This window comes from Xiphias gladius, chromosome 11, assembly GCF_016859285.1.
Source record: "Xiphias gladius isolate SHS-SW01 ecotype Sanya breed wild chromosome 11, ASM1685928v1, whole genome shotgun sequence".
Lineage (NCBI taxonomy): Eukaryota > Metazoa > Chordata > Actinopteri > Istiophoriformes > Xiphiidae > Xiphias > Xiphias gladius.
In genome coordinates, this window is record NC_053410.1 from 106,361 (window position 1) to 116,609 (window position 10,249).

Sequence of the window (10,249 nt, forward strand, 5' to 3'; positions counted from 1 at the left end):
GTGAAAGTGTTTAAAATCCTTTGCAAGCATTACAGTTATAAAATAAGGCTCTACTTACGACCTGGATTCACCCAAAAAACAGTGTTGTGTGGGTGTTTTTTTTTTTTGTTTAAGAAAACCCCCTATAAAACTTTTCTTATTATTATTATTATTATTGTTATTAATAATAATAATAATAATAACTACAATGGCACTCAGTACAGCACAGACCTCCACCAAGGCTAATGTCAAACATACACCAGACTTCAGAGGAAAAAAATTCAAATTCATAGAAAACATTCCAGTAGGCCAGTGTGTCAAGGAATCTGATGAGGTAATTGATCTGAAATGAAAGATCAATGCAGATAAAGACAGAAATACTCCCCCCCCCCCCTCCTCCTCCTCCTCACAGCATTATAGGAGGAGGTGTGGGGGCTAATGAGGAGGTAAACGGACTCCTGGGAGGAGCAGAGTAAGAGTCAGCAGTGTCTCCTCTGCAGAAAGACTGAAAGAAGAGCTGACAGGAGGGACGACAGGCTCCATCCACCTCTGACCTTCACCTCCTCCACTGGCAACAACACTCCTCCTCCTCCTTTAACCTAATGGATATGAAGGAACAATAAAAAACACTTAAAATTTCCCAAATAAAACTTTTCATGTAAGTAATTTGAGAAAGTTTGACTGACTGACTTTTGGATTATATTAGAGGAGTAATAATGTAAATTATATTTTTTTAACAGCCGTGTTGTTTGTTGTCATCTTGTGGTGGTTTTAAGTCCCTTTGTGGTGGTTTTGCATCTCTATGGTTTTTTGCATCTTTTTGTGGTGGTTCTGTGTCTCTTTGCGGTGGTTTTGAGTCTCTTTGTGTCATTGTTAGGCTGTGCCACTCCCTCTTTTCCATTGTTTTCTGCTGTGTTGCCTTCCCTTGTGTCTCTTGTTTGTCTCCAGTTTGTCTCTGTCCCTGTCTGTGTGTATGTGTGTGTCTGTTGGATATGGCTATCCGGTTCCCTCTTGCTGCCAATCCACCTACACACCTGAAACCTATCCACCAATCACCACCTGCATCTTCACTCCATTCTTTGCCAGATCGCTCAGTCTGCCTAGCGATTCTAACACATGGCCAACTCTTAGTCCAAGTTTGTATTTCTCTTCGTGATTGCCCGGCTCTTGTTAATCCTATACTTATATGTGCTCCAGGTCCACCCTCTGCTCCTGCTCCTGTGTTTTTGCTTTACCCAGCTCCACATCTGTTTGCTTGTTCTGCTGGAGATCCATCCAGGTCTTCCAGCCTTGCTCTACTGTCTGCACTGGCTCCGTTCCCCAAACCCTCACCATTGCCCAGTCACAATAACTCTGCTTTTTGAATTTTTGAAAACTATGTCTGAGTTCTGTGTTTAAGTCCAGATTTTCACAAAATGTTTCACTTTGTGGTGGTTTGGAGTTTCTGTGGTGGTTTTGAGTCTCTTTGTGGTGGTTTTGAGTCTCTTTGGTGGTTTTGAAATTCTTGTGGTGGTTTGGAGTCTCTTTGTGTTGGTTTTGCATCTGTTTGTGACAGATGGTAGTTAGGGTTCAATAGTAAAGCAAATACTGTTTCCAGTCCATTATTTTTTACAGTCTACATAAAAAATATTATCATTCCAACACATAGTTGTAAAGTCCATTTGTATGCAGATGATACAGTTTTGTCTGCACATGACTATTCTCTAACTCGCGCCACGACCTGATTACAGTCTGCCTTTTATGTTCTTTAGATATCTCTGCACAACCTCACGTTTTTACTGAATGTTGATGAGACAAAACCTATCTGATGTCTCCCTGCTGCCAGCTAAACACTTCATGGTACTTCATGGAAACTGTCCAATCTTATAAATACCTGGGAATTTGTCTACACAGCAATCTTGCAAACAAACTTGCAACAAAACTAAAGCTAAAACTTTGTGTCTTATGTTAGAATAAAATTTGCTTGTGTGTTGAGGACAGGAAAAGTATTGTAGAGTAATGTGTCTTTCTTTGACTGTGGAGATCTGCTTTATTCTCATGCTGCTCACTCCACCTTAAAACACCTTGATGCAGTTCATCATTGTGCTTTGTGTTTCATTAAAGGAGATAAACATCATGCTCATCATTGTGTAAGGCAAGGAAAGATTAATAGTAGAGCACCTTTCAACAAAAAGGCATTAAAAGTGCTTTACAGAAGACAAAAAAGACATTATAACAAGATTTAAAAGACACACAATGTAATATGAAATGCAACATGAATAGGATTTAAAAAGAGATCATATAAATATAAATAAAAACCAAAAAAGGAGAAGAGAAAAGTCATACTAAATGAAGGCTGCTTCTCCATGTTTAGTTTGGAGTAGACCCGGTATGGGACTGAAAGCAGACATGGTCCAGACCATCTGAGAGGTCTAGCCAGTAAAGAATGAAGAAGCAGAACAGAAATAAACCATTCAGTCTTTATAAATCAACAGTAGAATTTTAAAATCAATTCAAAACTTTTCCTCTCTCTGAGTAGATCTCATGTCCGTTTAACTCTAGTTCCCCCTTTGGAGGCAGAAAGTTCATTATACTGCGTTCTTAGCAGCAGAATTTTTTGATCTACGTCTAGACAGGCTGTTCGATAACATTCCCCTTTTAGTGACTCAGTCTCCACTTATAACTTTTTTGTTTTCTGATAACTGTGTTTTGTTTTATAACTTGTAAACTAATTATCTGATCCCCAATATAGGCATTAAATGTGTTACTTGACCCAAAGAAGAAGGCCCCAGGAGGAGAGCCAAACCCTCTGGCCATCTCCACACCCGATAACACCTATGTATGAGAATATGGGCTGAGGGCACACCAACTCCAGTCTCAAGCTCAGGATACAAGCCAATTGGAAAGGTGAGAGGCCAGAGTCAGAGCAGGGTAGGGTGTTGTGCACATACTCAGCCCAAATGAGGTGTATATTCTGTGAGGTGGGGCTGTGAGAGACAAGGAAGCATAGGCAGGTCTCCAGCTCCTTTTTTCAACCTCTCTGTCTGTCCATCGGATTGAGGGTGGTAACCGGAAGAGAGGCTGACAGTAGCTCCAATGAAGGTACAGAAACCCCCCTAAAACTGAGAAATGAACTGCGGGCCCCATCTGACACCACATCCCTAGGAAACCATGCCGACATAAAACATGGAACAACAAAACCTTTGCTGTCTCCTCGGCAGAGGGTAGCTTAGGCAACGGAATGAAGTTCACGATTTTGGAAAATTGATCCACCACCATAAGGACAGTGGTGTTACCTTCAGAAAGGGGGAGTACGGTGACAAAGTCTAGGAACCGGAGCACTGTTTTATCGTAAAGATGGTTCTTTTAACTCCAGGGTGGCAGGAGAGGAGAGATATGTCAGCCCAGTGGATTACCTGAGAGCAGAGGGAAAGTGGCACAATCAGCCAGGTCAGAGGACAACTTTCCGGCACAGGAGGATTAGCCAAAGCCTTCCTAATTCTTTCCTATGTTCCCCATGAGATGGCTCTCACCACACAGTTGTAAGCTCAGAGGTTGGACGGGGATAGACTAGAGGAGGAACAGTCAAACTAGCGAGACAGCACATCAGGTTTGACATGCTTAAAACCAGGACGATATGACAGACTAAAGTTGAATCAATTGGAAAATATGGCCCACCTCACTTGTCTTGCGTTGAGCCGCTTAGCAGTTTGGATGTATTCGAGTTTCTTGTGGTCAGTCCAAACCAGAGAAGTCTGTTTGGCCCATCTCCGACCAGTGCCGCCACTCCTCCAGTACGACCTTGACAGCCAGCAGCTCTTTATTGTCCACATCATAATTCTCCCCCACTGGGGAAAGTGTCTGTGATAGAAAGGCGCAGGGATGTAGGATGTTTTCCTGGGGAGAATGTTGAGACAGAACAGCGCCCATGTCCACTTACACAACAAACTGAAGGTGAGGGTATAGGAGACTGAGGAAGTGAAACTGGACTTAAGTCTCTGGAAGGCTTGTTCAGCCTGGGGGGACCACTGGGTGAGAGGTGGTTAGCGCATGTAAAGGGACAGCAACAGAGCTGAAATTTCTAATATAGCGTCTGTAAAATTGGCAAACCCCAGAAATTATTGCAGTTCTTTCCTTTACAAGGTGTAGGCGAATCAGCCACCCTACTTACATTGCCAGGGTCTCTTTTGATGTTATTCTATGAGATGTCTGATGTGAGTTTGCTTATCAGGAGTGAAGATGAGAATATCATCCTGGTAGACAAAATCAAACCTTTTAGGCATATCCCGAAGCACTATATTATCATAAAGGCATTCTTCCACTCATCCCCCTCCCTTATTCTCACCAGATGGTAAGCATTCCTAAGATATAATTTAGAAAAAGACCTTATCATCTTGTAAAAGTTCAAAAGCAGAAGAAATTAGAGGGAGGGGGTACCTATTTTTGATGGTGATGCTGTTGAGTTCACAATAGTTGATGCAGGGGCGCAGAGACTTGTCTTTCTTGTTCACAAAAAAGAAGCCTGCAGCAGCAAGTTACAAGGAAGGGCAAATAATACCAGCTTCCAATGAAGCAGAGATGTACTTGTGCATGGCCTCCCTCCCCAGAGAGGAAAGTGAGTAGAAATGCCCTCTAGGAGGTGATGTTCCAGGCAGCAGGTCAATGGCGCAGTCTTATTCATGGTGAAAAGGTAGGGAGGTGGCACTGGACTCACTAAAAACTTCTTGAAGGTTGTGATAGCAAAGAGGCACTTTGGACAGATCTGGATTCTCCCTGTCCAAGGACTTGGTAATAACTGGCACTCTCGACGTTTGGGTGACCCAGGGGATGGCTGGCACTCCGGAGGTTCGGGAGACTCAGGGGACGACCAGACCAGAGAAAGAGGGAGACTTCTGGGAACAGACTGAAGAAAGACAGGTTAAAGCATGACCCTTTCTCCAGGCGGCTACCTCACCAATGGACCAGTTAATGTAGGGATTGTATTTCTGGAGCCAGGTAAGTCCCAGAATGAGAGGATGCATGGGCAAGTTGAAAAGATGGAAACTGAGCTGTTCTTTGTGTCCAAACGCCATAATTATTTATACTGGTTGATTGCAGTGACTGACTTTGCAAAGACGACGATGATCCAAGGCCCAGTTTCTTGCCAATCTCCAGTCCACAAAACAGGTTAAACATAACATTAATCTGTTAGGAGCCTTTTACAGTTTTTGTCGAAAAGGGAAGAGAAATAAATTCTCTATAAACTGTTTATTCTGACCCCCCACCACCACCCACTTAAATGAAAAAAAAACTGTCCGTGCAGTAAGGATACTGTATTCAACCAGTATTTACTTAAAATTTGTTTTTTTAAAATGTCCTAAAGGAGTTTGTAGTTTTAAACAAGACAGAGTGAGGCAGATCACTGCCAGTTTTAGACAATACTGTTAACTGTAATATTCTTACTGCACTGTCAGATTTTTTTCATTTGTATTAAAGAACATAAGACTTTATGAAATGACTTGATAAGATGGGATAACATGAGATTTTGTGTACGAACAACGTGTTATGTATCAGAAGATGATCACGTTTTGTACGAAAAATCTTAAACTGTAAAGTAACTGCAGCTGTAAAATAAATCCAATGCAGTATAAAATACAATAATTACCTTTGAAATGTAGTGAAGTAGAATTATTCAGTAACACAAGTAAAGTACAAATATCTAAAACTTGTACTTAAGTACAATACTTCAGTAAATATACTTATAATATACTTACTTTCAACCACTGGCATTTACACCCACTGATATCTGATCAGTGTGAGACAGACCACCTCCAGATGTGGTCTGGTTGATCCAGTTGCATCCCATTTTGGTCTACATGCATTTATACCTGTATTAACATGTGTAACGTATACAGATACAGTATGTTATTACATTTTAATGCCAGGTGTAAATAGGGTAATAGTGTCAGGATACTCACTGTCCTGATTTTCAGCATCAGCTGTTTCCTAGAGTTTGAAGTTTCCTACAGCTGATTTTTTTTGTGGTCTGTTTGTCCCCCAGCAGCAGAATGAGGAACTGATGATCTACCACTTCACTCTGTGGTCAAATGTTTCCTACTTGAAATCATTGTGTCATCGTCACAATTCCTGTCCTGGTTGTGTTTATTCTGCCCATTCTGCCTCTGTCCCTCCCTGCAGCCACTTTCCCACTTGCCCAGTTCATGCACTTCTTCTGCCATTCTCCATCCATCCACCAGATGCCCACTAGATATTTTTCCCACCTGTTCAAGCTTACCTGATTGACCACATCCACTCACAAACCTTTCCCCCATTTCCTATCCTGATCTCTCATTTATATAAGCCCATTTCCACCTGCCCCTGGCCAGATCATTGTTGCCCTTCATGATGTTCATGCTGTACACTCCTGCTCTTGCAACCTGCCTGTTACCTGTTCCTGTTCCTGTATCTGTACCTGTACCTGTACCTGTACCTGTCTGTCAATCTGCCTGTAAGCCTTCATTGTCATCTGTTTCCTCATTAGAGTCACCCCACTGCAGCTGTCTGCCTGCTTCTTTTTCTGAATTTAGGATCTCAGTCCTGTTGCCTCGTACTCATACTTCAATCTGAGCTGTGTTTCATTGATACATTTCATGTACGGCTGCTTGACTTCAGCTGACATTAAAACAAAAATTATTTAAGACCTTCGATTTGTGTTGTCACATGAAAAACACTTTTTTGAAACTTGTGGATCATATTGACAGATACCCAGCCTAAATCGTGATTGGTGGTTCTGACTGTGGGGAGTAGTGTTCCATGATTGGTGGGGTGAGTTGGGGGTGGGTAAGCAAGGAGTGTTAGACCTTCCTGATTGCTTTGCAGTGAGACCCATTGTAGGTCTGCAGCAATGGTCAGTCCTGTGTATGTGTGTTTGTGTTTTATTGCAGAAACCAGAGAAGCAGCAGAGGATGAGCGACCAGCAGACAGCAGGGTCATCTCTGGGTGAGGACAAGGTCAGAGGTCAGAGGGTTAGTGGGCAGTGGCTGGGTCGATGTTAGGAAACAGAAGAGGAAGGAGAAAAAACAGAAGAAGAAAGTGGAGGTTAGTTTCAGCAGGATGTTTTTTTGACCTTTTAATTATTGTAAAAACAATGACAGAAGATCCAATTGGTCCCCTTCAGAAAGCAGAGAGACCTGCTTCACCTCTGGACCCAACCTGAACCAAGCCTGGACCCAGTCTGAACATATCCTGGACCTTCATGTGTTCTAAGAGTAGATTTCCATCTGCTCTGGGTTCAGGTTTAGGAGGACGATTCGATATTCTGGTTGACAAATGCTACAGTGTAACAGTGTGGTAACCACACTCTTATATGGAGATCTACCTGAAAACACTTTGCTATCTTCTTATAGCCTTCTCCTGCTTTGTGGGCATCAATTATTTAAATTTTCAGAGCTAGGCAGCTGCTTAGAGAAGCCCATGCCTGCTAAATTTTGGGACAAGGTTTGAGGAGTCAGAGTATTTATAAAGCTTTCACATTTGCATCACCTGGCCTTTCCTAACGATGACTGTGAACAAGCCACAGCCCGAACAAGCTAATTAAGGTCTGAGACCTTGGCAAAAAGTTATCTGAGAGCTCAAATCTCCTTGGGTGCCCAACCCTTTGTATGGTGCTCCTGCCCTTTTTTCACTCTACACATGAACAAAACAAAAAAAAATACACTAATCTTGCTTAAAATGTTGAAGAGAATGTTTCATGTTTAACTTTCTGCCTTTTGGAGATTAGTTTTTCTTCTACTCACTAAACTATTCACCGTAACAAAAAATTTTGACCAGGGGTAACCAAACTTTTTCATGCCACTCACTGAATATAGTGATACTCTGTCATTTTTTAGTCTTTTTGTGGTGGTTTGTGTAGGTTTTATTCAACAATATAAACTTTACAAATCAGAGTGTGAACCACACACATTCCGTTTGTAAGTTGAACACTAACACTTTACAACTTCGGAGTTTACAGCTTATATGTAAACAATAATAATATACAGGTATTACTCAAATAACCTGAATCTCTCTCAGGTTCGTGTGAAACACGTATTTCATATCTGCATAAATTAGAAACTAGAAAAAATGTTAAATAATGACTGGGTCCTTTCATTTTTTTAAAAATGGCTCCAGGGTTGAAATCTGACTGTTCATGTTGTATAATTAGCCACAAAGCTGGCTAGCTCATTCAAAGCATGTGTAAAACATCTGGCTCTGCAGAAGTGGACTGATTGAATCAAAGAGGAAACAGAGTGAATGAAAATCATGGCAGCAAACAAACAAGAGGTCTGTGAAAAGGGAAGAAAATGCTGAAATGAAACTAGATGAGCAACAGTCAGAACTGATATCCAAATAAAACAGCTATTCATCTTGTTCTCACAGTAAAACTGTAGGTTGGTTTGTGGAATAAGTCCCAACAGTCCGACTTTAAATGAATTTCAGAAGTCAGAACCAATTAAGAATTTGACAGCAGGCCCTGGTTAGCACCATCTAACAGCCACATGATGTCTGGACTTCACTGATGAACATGAATTAGAAGCAGTAGCAAGTGATGAAGGTGAACATGAACAAAGATGAATGAATTCTGAGAAAGCACCAGCTGAAAATAAAAAGGACCAAATTTCATAACGAGGACAGTGAGATTCAAATTTAGAGCCAGAAACAGAGTTTTACTCTTTTTACTCAATAATTTTTATTGTCTTATCAAGAAGAATCATTTCTATTTACAACAAACATGGAAATCTTTGCTCTCATGACACAAAGCAACACTACATGTTTTTTTTTCCTAAACAGAAGGTTTGATGCTAACAACTCTCAGTTTAAAGACTCTATCATTCATAGAAACTTGCATATAAACAGGAAGCTCCTGTCTTTTATATAAAGCCCTAAAATAGATTGTAAAATAGAAAAACATTTCTATAAAGCTGCTACGTCTTCTTCCTATAAACAGCCCTCTAATGGATTTCTATGCATAACACAAATCAAATATTATATTTCATATACATTCCTGCTTTTTACTTTTCATATATATATATATATATATATATATATATATATATATATATATATATATATATATATGTGTTTACATATACTTTAATAAGCCACTAGTAACTACTACTCTCATTGCAAAAACAAAACAGAAGTGATAGACAGGAAAACATAAAAAATGTCTCAAGAGGAATACTAATTTGTAAAATTCATTCCTACTCTTCATCTTCGTGTCCATGAAATGACCTGTAGCTGCTCAGGTCAGAACATTTATTCTCTTTAAAATCATCGTCTTTGAGGTTTGTTGGAGTTTTTAAATTGTCTACTGTGCTGACAGCGGAGGAGGAAGAGGGAGACGAGGAGCAGGAGGTGGAGGACATAACAGTTTGTTTCAGAGCTGTCTCATTAATGACACCTGCCATCACAGCCAGACACCAGCTAACACAGGTTTACTGGTCGCACCTGAATGCTACCTGCCGCAGACTGACAGCGTCTGACCAAATGGCGTCACAGATGCCACGCAAATAAATCCTGTCCGGTCAAGTTTTTACCAGTCGTCGGGTTCGAGTGTGTTGAGTTTAGACAAGTAGACCAGTTGGACGTCCCCACGGTGGGTTCACACCAGGACTCTGTGCAATGTCATCGGATTTGTTTCATTAATTCTGTCAGTGTTACCTATATGTTACTTTGTTTTGATCAATAGAGTTTACAGTTTGACCATTTTAGTAACAAAACACCAAAAAACATATTTCTTATGTTTCTTTTGAATCTTTACAGGATTTTAGCTTCTGAAAGAATTTTAGATCTTTCTGGTTCAGAGAGGAGAAAATCATTTCTGCCGATGGACGGTAACCTCACAGTGACTCTGAGACTCAATTGGACATTTTCTGAGATCCAAGGATCTGATTGGTCTAAAGATGTGGTATTTGCTGTGTCATCAAGGGATCCACGATTTCAACCTTTATCATTCTTTATCCTCGAAAAATTTTACAACTTTTTATGCAACTATGTGATTCTATTTTCTTGAAATACTACAACTTTGTACCAGAAATATAATCAATTTTTTGTTGAAATATTACAACTTTGTTTCCAAAAAATATTACAGCTGTTTTCTGGAACTATTCCCATTATTTTTACGAAATATTATAATTTTGTTTCCCAAAATGTGGAGACATTCTGCAAATATTTACAACTTTTTTTAAGGAAATATTACAAATTTTCTTGAAATATTCTGATCTTTTTCTAGAAATATGATGACTTTTTCCAATAAAGTTAAGTTTTTTCT

The 10,249-nt window shown here is 40.2% G+C and overlaps 1 long non-coding RNA gene across 1 annotated transcript; it reads left to right on the top strand.

Moving 5' to 3' along the window:
* Positions 1–590: 590 nt before the first annotated feature.
* LOC120796577 lies at positions 591–7,438 on the top strand. Its single transcript, XR_005708391.1, has 3 exons — positions 591–637; positions 2,711–2,865; positions 6,882–7,438. It is a non-coding gene; the product is annotated as an uncharacterized LOC120796577 (long non-coding RNA).
* The last annotated feature ends 2,811 nt before the right edge of the window (positions 7,439–10,249 follow it).